Source organism: Procambarus clarkii, chromosome 80 (genome assembly GCF_040958095.1).
Source record: "Procambarus clarkii isolate CNS0578487 chromosome 80, FALCON_Pclarkii_2.0, whole genome shotgun sequence".
Lineage (NCBI taxonomy): Eukaryota > Metazoa > Arthropoda > Malacostraca > Decapoda > Cambaridae > Procambarus > Procambarus clarkii.
The window spans coordinates 3,246,207-3,271,210 of NC_091229.1; the positions used below are offsets into that span (position 1 = coordinate 3,246,207).

A 25,004-nucleotide genomic window follows, 5' to 3' on the forward strand; every position below is an offset into this window, starting at 1 on the left:
GCTCAATTGAAGTTAATTAACAAGAAATCTAGAGTTAACACCTGAGATCTTTTTGAACAAGGTTCACAGAAGACCTTTGTTGCCCAATACGTAGTTGAACAGTTGAAATTAAAAATCGCCAATCGAGTTAAACTTAACATCTCTGGAGTTTTGGCTAAGAGTGGACCTCGGGACTACCAAGTACTCAAGTTACTGGTACGTCTGGGAAGCTCCACCAGCCGAATACAGGCAGTAGTTGTGGACAATATTCCTTCTGACCTGCAGGTTACGGGTCTTGCACGCACAGTTAAACATCTTAAGCGTAACAGCTTGAGACTAGCTGACTACAAAATAAACTCAGATTGTCTCAGTGACTTTAGGATCCCTATTGGAACCGATTATTATTATAAATTTATAACTGGATGCACTAGACAACATGGTATGAATTTGTTGTCATCAGCTGGAGGCAAGTTGCTAACAAGACCGGTGCTTTTCCAGCAAAGATCTACATCAACTGTCAAACAATCAAATAACTCTAAAGTGGCATGACTAGGCATGGAACAGTCACCCCCCTACAGATCAGAGACATATTTGAGGATAATGAGTCTGATCCCCCCCGTGCATAAATTGTGGAATTTAGACACCTTAGGTATAGTTCCTGAAAAACCTATTCCAGATGAAATGGAATTAAAATTGAAATAAGTTTATTGAGGTAAAATACACACAAAGGGATGAGGTAGCTCAAGCTATTCTCACCCCGTTCAGAACATCATGTTAATATATACATAGACACACTCATCACAAACAATAAACATATTACCGAACATTCTGAGAGATAAACATATACATTTCCTCCTTTACACAAGTAGTATGGTATAAGACGTACACACAAATACTTTTATGACCTAGGTATACTGTATAAACAATTTGCAAGAGACCTGCAGATAATTCAACAAAACATTACAGTCTTGGTGCAAAATTCTTATATCTCTCAAGAATATTATCAACCTTTCCGTTGTGACACATCCAGGCTATTTGTTCAGGAACAGTCTTTATCTCAGTGTTTCTATATACATTAATCAACAGACAATCAAGAACATAATGGGCTAGGGTGTGAGACCTTAACATACCACATAGTTTACACTTCGTGTCATTATCATGAACACCTATCCCATATTCCCAGTAATATTTGTACCCAAGCCTGAGCCGCATGTGCACAGAGTCACTCCAAGGATTTCTCCTTTTACCATAAGTGAAATGGGTGTTTTGACTCACATTCGTGTAGTGTTGCATGGTTTGACTTCTCTCATACATTATACCCCTCCTCGCCACCTCTGCCTGTGCCTGAATATTTCTGATTTTGCTTCCTATTTGTCTCATTGTATGATACATGGACTTACCAGCAATATCTTGATACTGTTGTGTACAAAGATAAACAGTATTGGCTGAAGTTGCAATGGAAGTTGAATCACCCACAACTTCCAGTTAATTATTTTATGGCAGCATCACAATTAATATCTCAATTAGCAAGGTTGCAGAAACAACCTGATAAATTAAATTTGTATTATGAATTGATATGACAACTACTTAACAGTAAATTTACAGAAGTTGTTGATAACGATGACCATAAAACAAGTCATTATTTACCCCATCATGCTGTCACGAAAGAGTCAGTGACGACACCAATAAGAATAGTCTTCAACTGCAGGGCGAAAAAATAAAGGCAGACAGAGTATCTTTCAATTAATGTCTACAAACTGAACATAGCCTAACACAGAGGCTACAAGATGTACTGTTACGATTCCGCTCTGGCAGTTTCGCCTATACTGCAGATATCAGTAAAACTTTTTTAAGAGTAGGCTTGCAAGAAGTGGATCGTAATTTCACTAAATTTCTCTGGGTAAAGGATCCACAGGATCCTAATAGTGACGTCATCACCTACCAGTTTACTTCAGTACTATTCAGGGCAAAATCTTCACCGTTTCTACTCTAAGCTACATTGGATACATATTTGAAGAAGTCAAATAGTTCTTATATGTCTGAAATCAGTAACAACCTGTACGTGGACAACTTCCAGGGAACTACCAATGATGAAATTAAATTGGTAGAAATTTTCCATGAGGCTAACCGTGAGGTGTTAGGAGCCAATTTGCCTCTACAATCATGGGCCCCTCTAATAACAAACAATTAAACCAGGTAATCGGAAAAAAAATTCCAGGCTATCAGGTGCCTAAAAAATTGAAGGTTCTAGGCACGGAATGGAACAGAATTACCAACGAGATGAATGTCAAGTCAATACAAACTAATAAATCACCCCTAACCATGAGAATATTGCTCTCATATGTCAGTCAACCATTTGACCCTTTAGGCTTCCTTAGTCCTACTTTAATTAGGGGCAAACTCCTCATGCAGGAATGCTGGCTGAAAAATATGAGTTGGGATGATCGATTACCAATTAAGCTGCAAGACAAATGGCAGACTCTAACAACGGATATTAATCAATTAAGTGTTCTGAAATTTCCACGTAACGCCTTAGGACAAAACGTACCCACAAATTTGCATGTGTTATGTGATGCCTTCCGTAAAGCATATGGCACAGTAGCCTATTTAGTTAATACACAACAGTCATTTCTACTTACTTGAAAGGCAAGAGTAGCCCCAATTAAAAGGTGGTCCTTACTCCCAAGTGGAGCGGACTGCTTTCTTAGTGGGAGTAAAGTTGGCTCATTGCCTGACCAAGACACACAGTAATATTTACTTTGGTGAGATAGTAGTGTGGTCAGACAATGAGGCAGTCTTACAATGGGTAAGAAATAATAACAACAAGACTCCTTACGTTAGTAACCGAATCAGGGAAATACATGAATTATCTGCTGGATATAAATTGAGACATGTCCCTACTAAGGGCAATCCAGCCGATTACCTATCAAGAGGTTTAACATTAAAACAGTTAGTTGAGGCTCGGATGTGGTTTAATGGATCTTCATGGCTGATTAGTGGTCAGTGGCCTAAACAAAAGCCACAAGTCATAGTGACCAATATCACTACACCCACGGTGGATCCAGAACCTCTTCGAACCTTGACTATCAATCTTCATAACTATTCTAGTTTAAGTATGTTACTGAGTGTAACAGCACATGTATTTGATTTTCTCAATAAGATTGGAATTAGATATCAATTTCCCAGTCTGATCAAATATGGGATCAAACGAGCTCAACAAGAGACTTATGGGAGTGAATATGAGAATCTTCCAGACAACTTAACTAAGTCTCTAAGCATCTGGTATGATGTAAATGACTACAATATATTAAGGTGTGGAGGACGTCTGCTTCATGCAGAAATTGACTTGGATACTAAAAATCCAATACTTTTACCACGTCACCAAACTTATAGTTTTACATCACCATCAATAAGGCACTTTACATGGTAGAGTGTTAGACATTCTCACTGATCTTAGATCGAAATTTTTGCTTCCCCAAGGTCGCCAAACTGTCAAATCACTTATTAAATCTTGTGTAATTTGCAGGAGGTATGATGCTCGAGTGTGTCCCTACCCAGGACCTCCACCACTCCCTAAGGGAAGAGTTGTCCACCTTCGTCCTTTTGAGACCACAGGTGTCGATTACACACGAGCTTTAATTCTAATAGGCCCTCCAGACAAAATTCCGGTGAAAGCCTATATTTGCCTCTTCACGTGTGGAACCAAACGAGGTCAGTTTGGTTGAACGTCACTTAGAAGTGACTTCTGACATGAGTGCAGAAGCCTTTATCCAAGCCTTTCGTAGATTTGTTGCACGCAGATCCTGCCCCAAATTAATGATTTCCGACAACGGGTCAAATTTTGTTGCCAGAGAAGCCTGCTTACGAGAGATATGGAACCATCCAGATGTACAGTCTGCACTATAACAAAGACAGTGCCACTGGAAATTTATACCTCCGAGAGCCCCGTGGCAAGGTGGGTTTTATGAACAGATGGTTGGAACTGTCAAGAAATGCCTAAAAAAGGCTTTGCATCGACAGAAAATTAATCTCCCTTAACTGCAAACCCTTGTCACCGAAATTGAGGCACGAGTCAACAATCGCCCATTGACTTACCTTTCAGATGACTTCTCCCAGAGAGAACCCCTGAGTCCCTCTCATCTGATTCATGGTGGTCTTCTGAGTCCTCTAATATCTCTAGCGGATGAGGATCCAGATGACCCCTCATGTGTTAGAGGAAGCGACTTGGTGGAAAGCTATATAATATCTTTTGCGAGTAATAGCAAAATGGTCTGAAATATGGACTCATGGACATCTTACTGCTCTGAAAGAGTACCGTTATGGAGTTACGAGCCCCTATAATAACGTTCAGTTGAAACCGGGAGATTTAGTCCTAGTTGATAGTGATGGACCTAGGTTAGATTGGCCGATAGGGAAGATTGTCGAGGTTCATCCTGATCACCAATGTATCCTAAGAATAGTTAAGGTTCAGTGTCGAGGTAATACTACCTTAAAGACCCTGGAAAAGTTGGCACCTCTGGAATTAGATGTACATGAATGTTCCACAGAGACAACTTTACCATCTGTTTCTGAGGACAGTGATACTGTCTTACAGAACACACGACCACTTAGAGCCGCTGCTCAACAATGTAAACGGAAACTTAAACAATACTTTAGTTCTGACTAAGAGCAGATAATTCATCATTCAATTTAAGGCAGTTATGATGATACAGTGCTGGGTTGATGTTCAGTAACTTACCAGTTACAAGTCATCGTGACCCTGAACATTCACCTCACTGTGGATTCGAAGTCTCCTTAATCCTGAATGATTTAATCATATAACATTTATATTTATTTATGTCTAACCATGTAGGTTACATACTATACCATTACACCATCACTTTGAGAATATTTCTGAGTTTACAGAACTATTCTGTGACTGAGTAACATGTCATAGCGACACAAGTCACTGACTCCACTGTAGGCTTGAGAAATTTCTTGACCTTGAATGAATTAATAATTTGATGCTTCAACATTTAGTATAAGTTCTCTATGAACACTTAGAGTCTTATCAGTTGTGACATATTCCGGACATCCGTTATGAGTGTACTAACGTACTAACATACTAACTTTATAATATAACTTCAAGGCAGGGCAAAGGTACGTAAGTACTCAACATTGAACTTAAACCCGAGTCCCCCCCTCCCCACAGAGTTATGTTGAAAATGAACCAACATTTAATTGTCATTTGCATGATTAGCAAAGCATTTACTAATATTACTAACTTGTAGAACTAATTGAAATTAATATTTTCCCTACTGCGTATTATTTGCCAAATTCTTCCTACTTGCCATGGCAATATTGCATCAGAACCCTCCGCAGAGGTATAAATACTATCTACATATTAGAGAATTAAGTAATATTCTCACTTCCTGTCAGTATTCCTTCTAAGAATTATTAACCGACAGTATAACAACCAGTGATCCGATATTAGCGTGTTATAAGCTAGAGATCACTATCTAACAATTTATGTTATAATAAATTGGCATGGAGGAACCAGAAATTTCCCTCCATTTCCTGTCTAATAAGAACTCTGTTCATATTAAATACTACCTAACGAGAATTTATATAACTTCAAGCTCCCTATAATGTAAACCCCAGTGTTAACGTCTCATTTAGTAGAGTAATTATAAGAAAAATAATTTTCCATTTCTGCTAAAACATGTGGCACCTGCGCAAACGAGACGGGGTAGAGTGAGAGAGGAGGAGAGCCAGGGAAGCGTGACTGGAGCGTCCCCAGCACACGCCATTATGCGCCATTGCAGTAGATTACTGGCATACGTCGAGACTAGACCTGGATGGGCTAATATTTCGTGATCATATCAAGCACGAGAAGTGGCCATTTCATTTAATTGGCGTGGAACGCACCATTTAGCAGACCACTACGATTACTGGTGACTGCTGTGACTCCATCAATGATCATACGATCGTTTCTGCGAACACCAATACGGTTAGTTGGTTTTAATTAGCTGTATCAGAGCTCTATGCATTAATTTTTACCCTTGTTCGCCCTTACACCACATGCCCTCCTCTAACCACCAAGTGAGTTGTCAGTGAACTAAATTTAATTCCATCATTGCCTAATAGTTGCATAATTATTTGAGTGTAGGCGTCCTCTACATTTTTATGGGTTTGCAACCTGTGATGAGTCTGCTTGTGGAGTGATCAACTCCCCACGCCACACATGTGTTTACTAGTTGTGTTTACTAGTTGTGTTTTTGCGGGGGTTGAGCTTTGCTCTTTCGGCCCGCCTCTCAACTGTCAATCAACTGATTTACTAACTACTTTTACTAACTACTACTAACATTTCTGAATCCAGCTAAGAAGCTGAAATAATTTTAGTACATTTTCTAACCCCATTTGTCTATGATTGAAATTGATGACACTATCCAGTTCTTATGAATTTATTTTGTATGCCATATATTTCTTAACACTTTACTAACAGATTTGATATGAATAATTATCTTGTCTTATGCTAATTACTGCCAATGATTATTGTTATTTTGCCATATGATCATTGATTTTACTGAATATTTTATAATACTTGATTTATATATTTTCTTTGTAATTCTGATTAATTTATTGACGAAGAACCAGCATCAACTATTTGTAACAGGGATGTATTAATCTTTAGTATTAATCCCAAATGCTTGTGAAAGTCGATCTCTTAACTCATTAGTATAATTACAGTTCATTATTGCTCTCCAAATAACTTCTTAATTAGTATAACATCCATAGGCATTGATTCCTAAATGAATTGTATTACTTCATTTACTTGTTTCCCTCTTTTGTCAAAGAGGGGGGTCCTTCGAATATTTCTAATTCAGTTAATTAAATATTATTTACATTAAGAGCTAGATTTCTAACACTCCCCTCACCCACACACTGTCCCTGCCTCGCCATCCACAAAGTCCAAACAACGCACCTTTTTACGTTGATTTTGTTGGAATGGAGGAGATACGGTTCGTGTCACCCCCGGGCCTTCAGCAGGTATTCATACCTACATAGGTCAAGTCTTGGCTGGCTCAGGCATCGTGATCCATGTTAAAATTGGTTAAGATGTAGGACCTTGCTCTCCATGTGTCCGTCCCACCTCCCGTTCCGTGCTCTATCCATAAATGTAGATCTAATAAGATCTTCATTTTTATATATAGCATCAATCACGAAAACTATTTTTATGCAATGCAACTTTTAAGGTTGCCACAAAGTTTCCGTGGTGTAGTGGTAAGACACTCGCCTGGCGTTCCGCGAGCGCTATGTCATGGGTTCGTATCCTGGCCGGGGAGGATTTACTGGGCGCAATTCCTTAACTGTAGCCTCTGTTTAACGCAACAGTAAAATGTGTACTTGGATGAAAAAACGATTCTTCGCGGCAGGGGATCGTATTCCAGGGACCATAGGATTAAGGACTTGCCCGAAACGCTACGCGTACTAGTGGCTGTACAAGAATGTAACAACTCTTGTATATATCTCAAAAAAAAAAAAAAAAAAAAAAAAAAAAAGTCTTAAATTTTGGTTAGACAACTGCAGTAAGTTGTGGAAACCTATTTACGACTTCACACAATAACGTTGCTAATACGTGAAAACAAACGTTGCCACTGCTTCTAAATACTTTCCAGGTACGTTGAGGCAATCTAAAATTATTTGCTGGGTAACATGTAAATTAATAGAAACAAGTAAACACTCTCACCTCCATTCTATAATCACTATAATCATGACTAATTCATATACCTGAGTGACGATGCTTGTCTCCACAAAGTCAAGATAACTCGGGGGTTGAACTCTTCCAGGTCGACCGCAAGTTCCTATCCTAACCACCACTGTCGACTTCTCTTATTCCAAGTTTAGTGTGGGGGTCAATACACAGGCACCAGACTTGGGTAACCTGTCAACAGGTCCTCACCTAGAACAACCAGACCTATTTAAGGTATATCACATTTGACTACTAGTTTACGATCACCCTCCTATGGCTTTAGACGCCCTTCAGGTTCCACAAGTCGGGACTGTTGCCACAATCACCTTCTTCTTGCTGACAGCACTTGTCTTAGATACAGTTCACTATAGTTTTTCACCCAAAATGCTGGGATTGTGCTTTCCTTAAGTGGCGGCGAAATGCGCGAATCCTTATTGACCCCACACTGACAAGTGGCGAGATCCACTAATAGCAAAGCCTTTGCAGCCGACACGTCACATCCTTGCTCCTTCCTCATTAGCTGTGAAGACCTCAGCGAGCGTCTTCCTCCTTTGAGACTCCCGCATTCTGTCGCCATCTTTTTCTGCTCCAACAAAGTTCCTCAGTGACATTCTAATGCCACCAACAATGCCCCTTATGTATCATTCAATGGTGGGTTACTTTGTAAACTCTGGTAAAACGTCTTATCTTGAGCTTTAGTAGGAACCTGGTAAGGAATAACTCTCCTGTTTGGATAGAGCCTAAGTCATGAAGGAATATGGAGTTCACCATAATAGCTACAAGACGGCTCTCATGGGATCACTATGATACTCATATCATAGGCTCTCATTTGAGAAGAAACTAGCTACGTTTTATCCCAGTAATAATGGAGATTTTGTAGGGGATATATTTAATGGTCATCTTCTTCAACTAACATAAATGTTCAACTGCTTTCATCTCAGTTGTGTATTATTATAAAGAGATAGGATGTGCAGGTGTGAAAATATAAAGTCTTTGTCATCAGTTTCCAAAAGCTTCTGGAGTCAGGGCAATTCATGCATAATAACAATGGTGTTTTCTGTTGACAGGCCAGACGGCTTTATACAGGGCAATAAAGGAACATAACAACGCTTCGATAGATGTTCTTCTCCACGTCGGGGTAGACATCAACCTCGGAGATGATGATGGTAAGATCCACACATCTGTTCAGTACACTAATGACTAATTTAAATACCCCACATGTCATCCAACACACAACTCTCCTGATCTCACACACTGCAGCTTATAATATATCACACCATACATAAAAGTTGTCACAGCTGAACTATATCACATGCAGACTTCAAAACTAATTGTTCCTAATATACATTACACTTGTACACACTATAATGCTCGTTGTAACATGATTTTGAAAATTACTAAATGCAATCTCTTTTAACTTTTTATTTTGTAAAATAATTAAAAAAAAATTTTTTATTGAGGTTTTCTAGAAAATAAGAACATTAGAATTTGAAAAACAGTAGAAGTCTTTTTGGTCTATATGATGAAACTTATTTATATACCCAATGGGGAAAGGATACAGATTGTGCATAAGTAGGTATATGAAATGGATTCTGTACCCGGCCACGTGTTGCTGTGGCTCAGCCATGTTAACCCTCTCCTGTCCTCCGTCCACCCGACCATTCCGACTTCCATGTCCCCTCGTCCTCCCCACTTCTCTGTCCCCTCGTCCTCTCCATCTTTAACCCTTCCCTCGTCCCCTCGTCTTCCCCACTATGCCCACTCCCTCGTTTGATGTGTTTCCATATGATTTCATGTTCCCATCAGAAAAATGGGAATATCAAATGATCTGATGTTCCCATCACTAAAAAATAAGTAGAACAATTAAAAAAACGAAATGAAAACAATGACAAAAGAACTATACTCACAAAATGAACGGTATGGTAAACAACACAGCTCAATTACAATGCAATGTCATACAAAATAATTAAATCAAAATGAAAATAAATCGAAATCTATGAAAATTAAATTTATCAATGCAATCGGAAACATTGAAATGGAATCGTAACATATTAGACGAAGTCTTAATCATAACATGAGAATAGAGATTTACCAGTTTGGCCGATATAAACATTTACACACTCCTTGCAAAAGACAGAGTACACACAACCTGCTACAGATGAGGGCGAGTTCTTACTTAAAATGGACTGAACTGTGTTATTATTTTTAAACACTTGGTTAATATTAATGTTTTTCAGAGCTGGGACAAATTTTTCTAGGCAATGAAAATATGGTAAACCAGGGAGTTTTTTCAGTTTCAGTTTAGATTTGGGAGTATGTTTATAAAATGTTCTTTTAGTTTCCCCAAATGCAATATCCAAAGAATGATTTTGGATATTTTAACTTCTTCCCAATTTCATATATTTTGTTATTTCTTCCTCGAAAAATTCTGGGATTCTAACTCTCAAGGTTCTGAGAAACATTTCAGAAAATTGTGCCCATTTAATCTGATTATGATGATTTCCTGAATAAATCATAATTTTTGAGGAAGAAATAACGAAAATATATGAAATTGCGATATTCGTTTTAGCAGGGCGACGCTTGAACACAAGATTTTGATTCCAGAGTGGAAGAGATTATACCCTCTGATTATTATATGGGCCAATTGCGTGTTGGCGTCTTGTTGTTAGGTCTCTCTTGGGAACTCAACATGGACTATTGGAATTGTCACGAGCAACTGTAGGTCCTCTGTGAAATTCCCAGATATTACGCTGCTGATGACCAAACCGTACATCAGAAAATGAAGAAACAATGTCGCTTCGGTCCGTCCTAGACCAATATCAAGTCAACTGGTAATGTTTCAACTTTCAGTTGTTTTGGTCTATATAACTTGAAATCCTTAAATCTTTACTTTAAATCAAGTTTCGGCCCAGGACGGACCGAAACGTCGTCGTTTCTGTATTTTCTAATGTGACGTTCGGTCATCATATCTTCAGCTATGTTATTGTGACTCATTGTCCACATATTGTACTACTGTCTCATGAGCTTGAAACAGCAGCTAAGAACCGTCGATTTAAGAAAATGTATCTCATTCTCTCTCTGACTAAAACTAAATTCAAAGTGATTACTAGGGATACAACTATAGAACCGAAAACGAACATAAACAGATTGATTAAAATTGTTAATGGCAAAAAGGTCTTTACTTTCCCCTGAAAATTTATGGAGAGTAATTGTATTGAAAATGCATAATATATTGAATTGAAAGCATTGAAATGCGTATGTGACTGTCAAGACCCAAAAATCTGGTAACCAATTACGACCGATTATCCAGATATGCGCACGTACGTACATACTACGTGACTGAACACACTGCTGACACATACGTCTACTGCTCTTTCACCTTTTAGTCGCGAAAGAATTTGGCAACTTCTTGTGAAGGTTACAGGTATCGCGTGTGATACCTGTTTTCTATTGAGTTATGGTTTGCTAAAGCCTTCATCAAGCATAGTTCATTGCAAAGTTCATTTTTAAAAGAAGTCATTGCTGCAAAAAGTTGAAATCATGATGGACACGCCTTTTTATGATCTAGTTTTAATGCTTCTTGACATCTCATAATGCATACTTAGGAAACTAATTGAAGCTTGTATAAATTATACACAATTCGTAAACCAGCCTCATGTGCCAGCCCGTTCTCTTGATTTAACTCTCTGCAAAAAATCCAACTTCCTAACCTAGCCAGAAATGTACGAATCCGAGCAGCCCATGAAACCTATTGTGTGCGGTTCAAAGTAAGTTGCATTTGCAACGTTAGTTTCAAAAAGTAAATAACGAAATCAATTATTTGAGTGGACACGTTGCATGTACGAGGAAGTATATGGTGTCACTATTCGTTACATCATCGGTGTCCTATTATGATTTTTTACATGTTTATTCTTAAACAGAAAGTTCTCCTTGATATGGACGTCAATCCTGACGTAGGTATGTTGACGACATATTCTTGCAGGTACCTGACGCTGATCGCTTCCTACACAGTTTAACTCTTGGGCTACTTACCTAATTGTACTCACCTAATTGTGCTTGCGGGGGTTGAATTCTGGCTCTTTGGTCCTGCCTCTCAACCGTCATTCAAGAGGTGTACATGTTCCTGAGCCTATTGGGCTCTATCATATCTACACTTAAAACTGTGTATGGAGTCAGCCTCCACCACATCACTTCCTAATGCATTCCATTTGTTAACTACTCTGACCCTAAGAGTAGGGTCAGCGGGGAGAGGGAGAGCGGGAAGGGGAGGAAGAGCGAGGGAGGAGAGGGAGAGAGGAGGAGAGAGGGAGATTGGGAAAGAAGGAGAGAGAGAGAGAGAGAGAAAGAGAGAGAGAGAGAGAGAGAGAGAGAGAGAGAGAGAGAGAGAGAGAGAGAGAGAGAGAGAGAGAGAGACAGAGACAGAGAGAGAGAGAGAGAGAGAGAGAGAGAGAGAGAGAGAGAGAGAGAGAGAGAGAGAGAGAGGGAGAGGGAGCTAGAGGGAGAGAGGGGTAGAGAGGGAGAGAGAGGGGGGAGGGGTGAGAGAGAGGGGGAGAGTTTGTGAATGGGGGATGCGTGGGGTAACAGGGGGGGATGGGAGTGGGCGGATATGGTCACCTCTGTTCAGGTGTGTGTGTGTGTGTGTGCGTGTTTTTGCAGTCAGTCATGGGGTGGGGGAGTGTATTGGGTTAGTGAGATTGGGGGTAAGAGAGGGGGGGGGGTAGAGTTATCAAGGAGGCTTTCTGCACGGCTTTCAAGCAGCCAGAGTTGACAAGAATTTATTTTCGTGGTATGATTTACAGTGTCAAAGCGTATTTTACCACATTTTTCATTCATCTTGTTCAATATATTGTCACTTGACGTTATATTATAATACAACTTGCATACATTCAATACTCTCACATATTAATGTCACAATTATGCCCACACAAATGTTTTCTTTTACAGCATATATAATATGTATTCAGATTTTTCATCAATATATACACGCACCCACTCATTTTGTACAGGTGTTTGCACTATTATTAAACGTTTAGAAGTCCTGGAGACAGTGGTAGTCATTGAAGCAGTTGACAAAGGGGAGCACACGGGGACGGCACATGCTTCATACCATGTTTGTAGCATTTTACGTGTCTGTGGTCTCATTTGTGTGTACTTGAAAGCCATCCCTGTAAGTGAGCCTGGGTGTAGCAGCATGGGCATGGTGCAGTATCGGGATCATAATAGGTCTTTGGTTGCCACGGAAACTTGGTTTACGACCTGTTTTCACCGGATACATATTGAAATTGTTCAGCATGGTTACGTCAACAAAGTGAAAAAAACTTTTATTGGTCCACAGCACTGTTTTCCATACATACTCAACAGCGCCCACCATCATGTTACAATTTTCAACCAAATGCTGATGTTATAGTCCATAACGCATTCTGGTTTATATATTGGTTGTTTCGTTGTTCGGTTCACCTTGCCACTGTGCACCATTTTACCAGCGTGAACGGTTGTCAACATGTTCACTTCTCTCCTGTCTTTCCACCGCACTGAGAGTATTTGATCACTTTTTCTTAGCTGGCAGTCACCAACTTCAATATTATTATCAAACACTGGCATTTCCTTTCTTTTAGCCTTTGCTGTGCCACACACTCCAGTTCTATTTTCAAGCTAGAACCTAGTTAGCAAGACACTTGTATTATAGTTATCTGTGTATAAAATGTGACCATTTTTCAGCCATGGTGCAAGCGTGTCTTCACCACACTACCTGAGAAACCATGTTGGTCATTACCGGGAATGTCTACGTTGCTAGCATTATACAGAATCATGTGTAACACAATTCCCGTTTGAAGGTCACAGACAACAAAAAATTTCAATCCAAATCTGTGGCATTTGAAGGGAATATACTGCTTGAAGGCAACACGTCCTTTGTAAAGAACACTGGATTCGTCAATCACCAGCTTCTGAGCTGGTACGTAGAAATCTCTGAACTTTCCAATCAGTTCATTGAGAACGGGCCTTACTCTCCAAAGTCTATCATCCTCTGTCCGATCTTCATTACTTGCCAAATGAAGACACCTGTGAAGTATCTGAAACCTGTCTCGAGACATATATTTTCCGAACATAGCTATTGGAACACATTAGTCTTTGCTTCAATAATCTGAAATGACGTGTTTTGCACAATGTGTCATCAACATACATCGTACAAGAAATACATACATATCATCTAAATCAATTTTTTTCCAACACTCTAATCGAGTTGAGCCATTAGTGAAATACCTGGCTTCAATTTGGTAGGACATAGGATCTACAGTTTCATCAAGCTGACCTTATGCCATTAGTACTGTATGACAGTTTAGTTAGTTTAGTTCATTTATTGTGCACCCCCATACCCATCTTGTGGGGGGTATTGGAAAGGGTTACAGAGGCACATAATGGGCTCAGGGACTGAACCCCACATTTCATTTAGCTAAGCAAGTTACAATCTTGATGAGCTAGTTACAAAATTCAATATAAGTCCCTACACCGACATTGGGTTTGAGATCGACCACAAGTACAGTTTCTAAATTAAGCAGTGTCAATTTCACTTTGCCTCAGATCTACAGGATCTTGTTGAAGATTTATTTTTAACAAAAAAGTGAAACACGAGAACATGAACTAATAGGGTTGAGATAGGAGGAAAAGCTTTGGGGAAGATAAAAGAGCTTAGGAGACATGTTCGCTACCTTCATTTCTTCATGTGAGTTCATTTTAGTTTAAAGTTTTTCAAATGTAAAATAAAATACTACTGTCATAAACCTTGTATTGGGTGGCTCAGGCATTCAGTTTACAACTCAGTAATTGTTTACTGAACGTCGAAATCACTTCATGTGTGATTATTTAGTTTAGTTTTAAAGTTTTCCAATCTTAAAATAGTACTATCATCATCAACAACGTATTGGATGTCTTAGACATTCAGTTTTACAACTCAGTAAGCGTTTACTGAACGTGGGAATCACTTCATGCATGTTCATTTTTTAGTTTAGTTTAAAGTTTTCCATCTTAAATTAAATACTGCTATCATCATCCATGCATTGGCTGGCTCAGGCATTTAGTTTAAAACTCACTTGCCTAAACACACAAGAGAAGTTATACAACTTTAGAACACTTTCCCACCAGGAGACTCGAACCCTAGCCAGCACAGAAGCCTTCCAGCAACTGGCATAAAGGTACGCCTTTAACCCACTGCACCACGCTCAGACCCTTAAAAGAGATGGTAATTTCAGGGTATTTAAATACTCCAAAGATTACCACCTCTCAAGAGCAACTAGAGCAAGTGAGGGGTCACTTACGTTTTTCATCAAGTCCCTGTTAATATGGGAGAACTGTTAATATGCAAGTTGTGCATCAAGCATAGACACAGAGTTCTCCCATATTTACAGGGACTTGATGAAAAACGTAAGTGATCCCTCACTTGCTCCAGTTGCCGTTGGGAGGTGGTAATCTTTGGAGTGTTTAAAAACCCCGAAATTATATATATATATATATATGTCGTACCTAGTAGCCAGAACTCACTTCTCAGCCTACTATTCAAGGCCCGATTTGTCTAATAAGCCAAGTTTTCCTGAATTAATATAGTTACTATAATTTTTTTCTTATGAAATGATAAAGCAACCCTTTTCTCCATGTATGAGGTCAATTTTTTTTATTGGAGTTAAAATTAACGTAGATATATGACCGAACCTAACCAACCCTACCTAACCTAACCTAACCTATATTTATAGGTAAGGTTAGGTTAGGTAGCCAAAAAAAGCTAGGTTAGGTTAGGTTAGGTAGGTTAGGTAGACGAAAAAACATTAATTCATGAAAACTTGGCTTATTAGGCAAATCGGGCCTTGAATAGTAGGCTGAGAAGTGCGTTCTGGCTATTAGGTACGACATATATATATATATATATATATATATATATATATATATATATATATATATATATATATATATATATATATATATATATATATATATATATATATATATATATACATACATATATATATTGGTGTATACTGGCAGCAGGTTTTCTTTCAAACATGTTTCATTGAATATGACCGCATATTCTGTATTTATTATTTTCTGGTTTAGGGCTTCTATCCCTCTAACTATTTTCTTAGCATCAGGGCTTAATTGAAATAGGAGTTCTCCAAAACTCATTTTCGTACTTTTAAGGTGCAGAAAAGAAGTGATTTACTATAGAGTGTATTACACTTATTTGTATAATTTGCACGACGTTTCGAACCTCCATGGTTCATTCTCAAGTGAACAGATCTTACAATACTAGTTGATTTTATACCCGCATTAGGTCAGGTGATAATACAATGAAGGTGAAAACATGGGGGGATACATAAGGGATAAACATAGGGGCTGCAGAAGGCTTATTGGCCCATACGAGGCATCTCCTATCTAAACACAAAGATTAATCCAGTGTAATTGGCCTGTTATGTTGGACATTGTCTTCTGTGTTGGCATCGATATGTTCTTGTCTTGTCCTTACTCTCATGGTGGGTAGAGTAAATAGTTTCGTGATTTGGGTGTTCATGGTAGGTCGCTCTATTCTTATGTGAATTGCCTCAAGAATTTGTAATCTTCTTGAATCTTGGGTTTTGTCTATTATGCAAGTATTCTTGTTCAACATTTCTCTTGTTAGAGTAATGTCATGGGCTTGTCTCATGTGATTCCTAGGGGCACCAGATTGAAGATGGCATGTCAAACGCCTCGTCAGCTTGGTCGACGTCATACCTATGTACTTACATTGAAGGTTACATCCTTCGTGGGGGCAAGTGTACATGTATACAACGCTTGACTGCTGTAGAGGGTTCTCCGTCGGCTTCGGGCTGTTTTTGATAAGGAGTTCGGAAGTCTTCTTGGTTTTGTAGAATATTATCAGGTTTATGTTTTGGTTAGGAGTAGTGCTTTTTACTCCTTTACGGATTATTTCTTTCATTATTCTTTCCTCTTTTATATGTTCACTGTGCATGGTTGATTTGTAATATAATTTTATTGGGGGTGTTGTGGTTTCTGTTCTAGGTTCTGAATTATACCAACCAAGCCCACCAACATAGGATTATGCCTGAACGGTAGAAGTGAGTGCCCCCAAAGATACAAAGCCAGTGTTCTCAATGCTTATATTCGTCGAGCGCTTACCAACTGCTCTGAATGGAGCAACGTGAGTAGAGAGTTTGAAAGAGTAACTCAGGTATTGGTGAACAACGGATATAGCAACGCGGAAATAAACGCTGCTATAAGAAGACACTTGGACCGTTGGTATAATTCAGAACCTAGAACAGAAACCACAATACCCCCAATAAAATAAATAAATACAATAAATAATAAATACAATTGTGAATTAGAGTCTATGTATAGAAAGGTGAGGGTGGATGCATGTTTGCGGGATTCGTTTTCCCTAGTGCTGTGGCCAGTCCAAAGGTTGCCCCATGGGCAAGCACGTCAGGGTCACCTAAGGAGTGTCAAGTTACCAAGACACCAATGCTTCTGGAAGCATTTCGGGAAATCACTGCTTTCCAGCGATTTCTCCAGGGGATAGCAAATTCTTACTTAGTGAAGTGAGTACCGAGGATGTCTGGGGCTTAGTCTGGGTTTTAGGGTAAGGTAAAAACCCATGGAAGTGACGGGCTGCCGGCAGAGTTTTATGTGAGGTTTTGCGTGTGATTGGTGGTGACTTTCTTTAAGTTGTTAGGTACTGTTTGTGGTCTAATCGTCTGTCTTCTTCCCGAAATAGGAGTGTTGTGAAGCTTCTTCGGAAACCTGGTGATCACCCAGATTTTGAGAGTTGGATACCAATTACACTGCTGAATGTTGATTATAAAATCATATCTTTGGTGTTGGCTCGTTGGCCGCAATCAGTTCTTAGTTGAATGGATACTCTTTAATTAACAATATTATTGTGTGCCGGGCAGGACTATCATTCAATGAAACAATGCCATTAGGGGATGCTTTGGATTATGCGTCTCGTAATGGAATTTCATTAGCAATGTTGAATATAGATGGCTTAGGCTTTCGATCGTGTCGACCTTGGGTTGGTTTTGGATGTCTTGGCTCAGATAGTGATGACACCCAAAATTGTTTTGTGGATTTTTATGTTGTATGTGCAATGTCAGAGTGGTGTGTGCTGTTGTGAACCCCAAATAGCCTCGTTACTTAGGCTCTGCCCCTAGCTTGAGAGGTATTCCTCATTCAAGCCAACAAAGGAATAAAATAAGACGTTTAGCATTTCTTGAACAGCAAACCACCATTAGATTATATAATAACCTACTCATCAGAGTAATGCTCATGTTCCCTGAAATTGCTGCTAAACTTCGGAATGGCCTATTAATATTATGTAATGCTGCAAAGATCATTAAGTAAAAAGCTGTTATTAAAATTTGGAATACCAGTTTGTTCTCTGGTAGAGACACAAATAATAATACAAAAGAAATAAATGCAGACAACAATAAATCACTGCTTATAAGCTTATGGCCACTGACACACTTAAAATATGTATATGAGAATTCTTAGGGAATAATCACATGCAACACCAGACTCAATAGCAACAATTAATCACAAACAAACAACACCCTACTTAACTTAAGACACATCCCACAGTCACTTCCACCACGCTTCAACTAACTAACGCTGTTCCGCCTCTTCACACATAAGTGTAGCTCAGATAATTAATACCAGTTGCCACAACAACACATCTTAATAGTTACACTTCCCTACTGAGATAATTACTCTCAAACACTTTTAAAAAAGAGTATGTTATATTTTATACATTTTGGAATAAAAACCCAAATAAATGGGCTTCTCAAAAGGAAAACAATAATTAATGGAAGGCAATACCAAACTGGTAACAGTGACGATCACACCAACGTATGTGTAATTTCCCAGTTAAATAACGGTCCGATTATACAGCCACACACCACTGACTACTTTCGTACAATACAATACAATAGGGAAATGCAATGGCATCACAGAACACACAATCAGAATGATAAAACATAACATAATACTAATGAGACTGAAAACAGATATATGGAAAGTTTATAGTTTATAGCAAAATGTGGTGTGATGAATGTATAATTATGCATACAGTGTAATAGTTAGGAACCAGGTAAATACCTAGTTCGTGATATTATATGGAAGAGGAATTATTAGAGGCATTAGTGTGTCACTGAGCAGATCTGAAGGACCAGGAAAAGATGGCGACAACACATGGGATTCCCCCAATAAGAAAATGTTCATTTATGTCATTCATGCCAATGGGAAAGGAGCGAGGACGTTGGGTGTCAGATGCAAAGGATTGGTGATTGCTAGAGATGCCACTTGGACTAGGATACACCCAATTCGGCGCCACTTAAAAGAAAGTAGAGATCTTGCGTTATGATAAGGAAACTACTGTGAACTGTGATTGAGACAAGTGCTGCTCGCAAGAAGAGGGCGAATGTGGTGTTAACTTTGACTTGTGGAACCAGAAGGGTGGTCAGAAGCCTTTGAGGGAACAACTTATCCTTTTAAAAGATTTCAAGGAGTGTGTAACAGGTGATCAGAAAACGTACTTGGAGGAACAGCAGGTAGAGACATTGGATGCTGCGGCCAACATGGCTGAGGAATACATTTTAACCCAAGATAAGTTTCAAAGACCTCAAAACCTTTCACCATGTATAAGCAGGAGGAAAAAAACACCCCTTATGGTGCCGAGAAGAAATCCCCAGGTAGCCCAAGACGAACAAGCCCAATGAGAGACATAGTGTGTTGGACATGCCGAAAGAAAGGACACGTGTCTGCTAAGTGTAGGAGCAGGACAGGTAACGACCCTCATAGGAAAGTTATGCTGGTGAGTTGTGTGACACCACCAGTGGAAACCCACTACCTATAGACAGATTGGAGGGAGAAACCAGGTTTGTTTGCCCATACACTTCAAAGGGTATGTATCGAGTAACCAGACTGGCAGGTCATTAGTAAATCTCAGAGATAGTGGAGTAGCCCAATCTCTGATTTTTAGGAGTTCATTATCCAGGTAAGTGCCTACTGATGGGAAAAAAAGTGTCATTTTGGGAGGGTTTCCCCCTCGACTTACTAAAGGGGTATTTACCCCTTTAGTAGAGGTTCATTTGGAATCACCATATTTCAATGGCAAGCGTACATTGGCAGTAGGGGACCATCTTCCTTTAGATATAGGTAATAATGGCAATGAATTTGCTTTGGGTTTGGACAGTACCCGTCCCATAGTTGTGGCAGATCCTGTAGAAGACGTGGTAATGCCAGCAGTAGCTGTACACACCAGATCCCAGGTAAAGACTCATTTCAGATTAGATGATTTGTTTAACTTTTCACCTACCCCACATGTTGCCGACAGTACTCCATCTAACTCTCTAGACTCTACTCCAGAACCGAAGCATTGGACTAGAGTAACCTTGATTAAACATGAAGAGAAGGACCCCCAGGTGAAAATACTCGAATACACAATAGAGTCTAGTGCAAAGGAGGGTAATCAGTATTTCTGGTTGGATAAGGTACTGTGCTGGAGGTATCGACAAAGAACACCCTTGACTCCAGAGGGATGTACACAGGTAGTCGTGCCCTCAGTGTTCAGGACCAAGATGTTGGAAGCAGTTCATAATGAGTTACGTTCCAGACATTGCCGGATTGCGAAAGCTGTTCATCGCCTAGCCAGGTGTTTCTTCTTCGTCTTCTTTATTTACCTCCTCTTTGCCATAAGATCAATACCGATTGAGTCTCTGGGCCTATCTCCATTCGAGATGGTGTCACTCTCGGTGAGAGGGAGAGGCGATTCTCACACGGTGAGAGGACCATTGGAGGTTATCAAGGACCAGTGGGGGGACAAGAAGAGTATCATGGATGCACTGGACTGGTTATCCACGCATAAAGGCAGGTTGTTTGTTGCATGACAACTAACCAAGGAAAATCTGTTACATTCTCAAGTAATTGTAAAGAAAAGATACGACGAAAAAGCGACACCCAGGGAGTTTCAGGTAGGAGACCTAGTACTGATAATAGGAAGCTTCAGTGCCAAATTTATTGGTCCTTATCCTGTTTTCAAGAAAGCTAATACTACTAACTATATTCTTAGCACCCAAGACAGGAAAAAGAAGCAGATGTTGGTACACGTGAACATGGTGAAGCTGTACCAAGGTCGGAACATTCACCCAGTGGGTTGTTTCAAGGGAACAAGATCAAGAGGTGATGGACAACGTTGAGAAATTCCAGGTCTGACGACCGTCCTGAAGCACGACGTTATCTTGTAGAAGGGCGTGAGACCTATAAAGCAACATCCCAACCGACTAACTCCCCATAAAAAAGAGGTGGTAAGACGTGAGATAGACTACATGCTTCAACATAATTTGATCGCACCAAGTATTAGTCCGTGGTCATTCCCGGCTGTGCTATTACCAAAGCCGTGTAATGAGCATTGGTTATGCATAGATTTCCAACAAGGTAACAAGGTGCTGACAGTAGCTAATACATATCCCCTTCCCAGAATAGAGGAGTGTATTGATACCATCGGTAGGGCCACCAACTATATTCATCCTTTTCAAGGGCTATTGGCAGGTACCTCTGCCAGAGCGAGACTTACCTAATTCTGCTTTTGTGACTCCTGATGGGCTTTTTTGAGTGTCAATTGATGTCATTTGGATTGAAAAATGCTGCCTCGAGACATTTCAGCGCTTGTCGATAATGTACTTTGCGACGTACAGACCATGACATGGTACTCTGCAATGGTCTACGTAGATGATGGGTTAATCTATGATTCCAACTGGGAAGACCATTTGCAGCATCAGGAAGCATTCTTTTCCGTTATTCAACATGTTCGAGTTTCAGTCAGTCTGTATAAATCGGAATTTGTTAAGACCACTGTAAACGTTTTAAGACATAATGTTCGTGGAGGACGGATCACCCCGAAGAACAGCAACGTAGAAGCCGTCGATCAGTACCCGACCCCTTCAACACGTAACACGTGTTGCAGGGGTCCTGTGAATCCTGGGTAAGGTCGGATTTTACTATAAGTTCGTTCCGAACTTCTCGACTATTGCAGTGACATTGACTCCCTACTCCTGAAGTAGGGAGCAAAGTTCATGTCGACCAAGGACTGCCAGTTAGCCTTTTAGAGCATTAAATCCATACTGATATTATCTCCCATTCTCATGTCCCCTAATTTCGGCATAGTCATCTTAACCGTCGATGCTTCAAATTACGGGAAGGGGAAGTATTGTCACAGAATGATACAAAAAGGGAAGAACACACTGTTGCTTATTATTCCTTGAAATCTACAAAATTATTCAGTGATAGAGAATAAAACATTGGTTCTGGTGAGCGTTAAGCAACACTTTGACGTCTTTTTAACGAGAAGCGATAATCCAATTTTGGTCTGATCTGACCACATTCCTTTAAATTTTTTTAGCACAATTCCATTATGAGATTCTCAGGTTAACCGGATGGTGCCTACACCTCCAGCAGTTTGCCATTAGTATTGACCACATTAAAGGAGTTGGGAACATGGTAGTAGATGCGTTATCATGCATCTAAAAAACACTAATTTGTTTTCTTTCAAGAAATAAAACAGATTCTTTTAGGAGCGGAGGTGTGACGATGTCAACGCCATCTGTTGATCACATCCGACCCTATTTTCTTTTCCCCATTGGAAGGCTGTGATCTTACAAACACCTGTGTAGTTTCCTTTTTACTGTTAAATTTTTACTCCTCAGAAGTCATGTGGTAGGTACCTTGGTCGATAGGAATCATTTCACCAAGGGCAGTCCTGAACTCGAGACGTGTTCCAATGGGAACAAGTGGGCCGAATCGGTGGAGACTGTGATTTGTCTGTGATAACCAATGTGGTTTTGGTGAATTGATCGACGTACCCATGGATAGCCCAGTTGAGTTACGAGAAGGAATTAATGTCCGTCTGTTAAGGCTTGTTATAGTTAAAGCCTGTGTGGAAGCCAGCCATCGTGTTGCTGGAGACCACTGCGAGAGTGTTGCTGGAGACCCCTGCCAGTGTCTTGTTGGAGACCCCTGCCAGTGTGTTTCTGGAGACCCCTGCCAGTATATTGCTGGAGACCCCTGGTACTGTGTTGCTGGAGACCCCTGGTACTGTGTTGCTGGAGACCCCTGCCAGTGTGTTGCTGGAGACCCCTGCTAGTGTGTTGCTGGAGACCCCTGCTAGTGTGTTGCTGAAGACCCCTGCCAGTGGGTTAATTGAGACCCCAATTTGGTAGCAGAAAAGTGACACTATAACTATTTATATAAAGTCGTCTTTTAAACTTATAAAATACGTATAAAGTGTGTGTGTGTTTGTGTGTGTGTGTGTGTGTGTGTGTGTGTGTGTGTGTGTGTGTGTGTGTGTGTGTGTGTGTGTGTGTGTGTGTGTGTACTTACCTAGTTGTGCTTGAGGGGTTGAGCTCTGGCTCTTTGGTCCCGCCTCTCAACTGTCAATCAACAGGTGTACAGGTTCCTGAACCTACTGGGCTCTATCACATTTACACTTGAAACTGTGCATGGAGTCAGCCTCCACCACGTCAGTTTTTAATGCATTCCATTTCTCAACTACTCTGACACTGAAAAAAGTTATTTCTAATGTGTCTATGGCTCATTTGGGCACTCAATTTCCTCCTGTGCCCCCTAGTGTGTGTGCTCCTGGTGTTAAATAGTCTGTCTATATCTACCCTATACATTCCTTTGAGAATATTTTATATGGTGATCATGTTCCCCCCTTAATTCTTCTGTCTCCCAGTGACGTGAGGGTTAATTCCCGTAGTCTCTCCTCGTAGCTCATACCTCTCAACTCGGGTACTAGTCTGGTGGCAAACCTTTGAACCTTTTCCAGCTTAGTCTTATGCTTCACTAGATATGGACTCCATGCTGGAACCGCATACTCCAGGATTGATCTGACATATGTGGTTTACAAAGTTCTGAATGATTCCTTACACAAGTTTCTAAAGGCCGTTTTTATGTTGGCCAATCGGGCATAGGCCACTGATGTTATCCTCTTGATATGGGCTTCAGGGAACAGGTCTGGCGTGATATCAACCCCCAGGTCTTTTTCTTTGACTTTTGAAGTATTTCATCTCCCCAATGATACCTTCTATCTGGTCTCCTGCTCCCTATGCTTATCTTCATTACATTACATTTGCTCGAGTTAAACTCTCACAACCACTTTTTCGACCATTCCTGCAGCTTGTCCAGGTCTTCTTGAAGCCTCAAGCTGTCCTGATAGTGTCTTAATCCTTCTCATAAATTTGGAGTCATCAGCAAACATTGAGAGGAATTAGTGTATACCCTCTGGGAGATCATTTATGTATATCAGAAACAGGATAGGTTCGAGTAGACAGCCCTGTGGGACTCCACTGGTGACTTCACGCCAATCTGAGGTCTCACCTCTCACTGTTACTATCTGCTTCCTATTGCTTAGGTACTCCCTTACCCACTGGAGCACCCCTACTAGTTACTCCTGCCTAGTCTCCAGCTTATTCATCAGCATCTTATGGGGTACTGTGTCAAAGGCTTTCCGACAGTCCAAAAAAATGCAGTCTGCCCATCCTTCTCTTTCTTGCTTAATCTTTGTCACCTGATCGTAGAATTCTATTAACGCAGTAAAGCAAGATTTACCCTCCCTGAACCCTTGTTGATGGGTTGTCACGAAGTCCCTTCCCTCCAGATGTGTTACTAGGTTTTTTCTCACGATCTTCCCCATCACCTTGCATAGTATACAAGTTCAGGACACTCGCCTGTAGTTCAGTGCCTCTTGTCTGTCACCCTTTTTGTATATTTGGACTACATTAGCCATCTTCCATATTTCGGGTATGTCTTCCATCTCCAGTGACCTACTATATACTATGGAGAGGGGCAAGCAAAGTGCTTCTACACACTCTTTCAATACCCATGGAGAGATTCCATCTTAGCCAACAGTCTTTCTCATATCCAGATCTAACATATGCCTCTTGATCTCGTCTCATATAATTTCGAACTCTTGCAAGACCGCCTGGTTCACTGCCATCTCTCTTACGAGGTGCAGGGACCTCACCTTGTTCTATTGTGAAAACCTCCTGGAACCTCTTGTTGAGTTCTTCACACACCTCTCTGTCATTCTCTGTGTACCTGTCCTTACCCGTACTAAGTTTCATCGCCTGTTCCTTCACTGTTGTTTTCCTCACGATGTGACTGTGGAGTATTTTTGTTTCGGTCTTGGCTTTATTAGCTAAATCATTTTCATACTTTTTCTCAACTCCTCCAAGCCCTTTTGTTCAGTTCCTATGCT

The 25,004-nt window shown here is 40.1% G+C and overlaps 1 long non-coding RNA gene across 1 annotated transcript in view; it reads left to right on the top strand.

Annotated features, from left to right (window-relative positions):
- The first annotated feature begins 8,788 nt into the window (after positions 1–8,788).
- LOC138357839 (uncharacterized) overlaps positions 8,789–25,004 on the top strand; it is a 31,062-nt gene continuing 14,846 nt past the window's right edge. Inside the window, exon 1 of the long non-coding RNA XR_011225155.1 lies at positions 8,789–8,877. This is a non-coding gene — a long non-coding RNA (uncharacterized lncRNA). The remainder of the gene's footprint in view (positions 8,878–25,004) is intronic.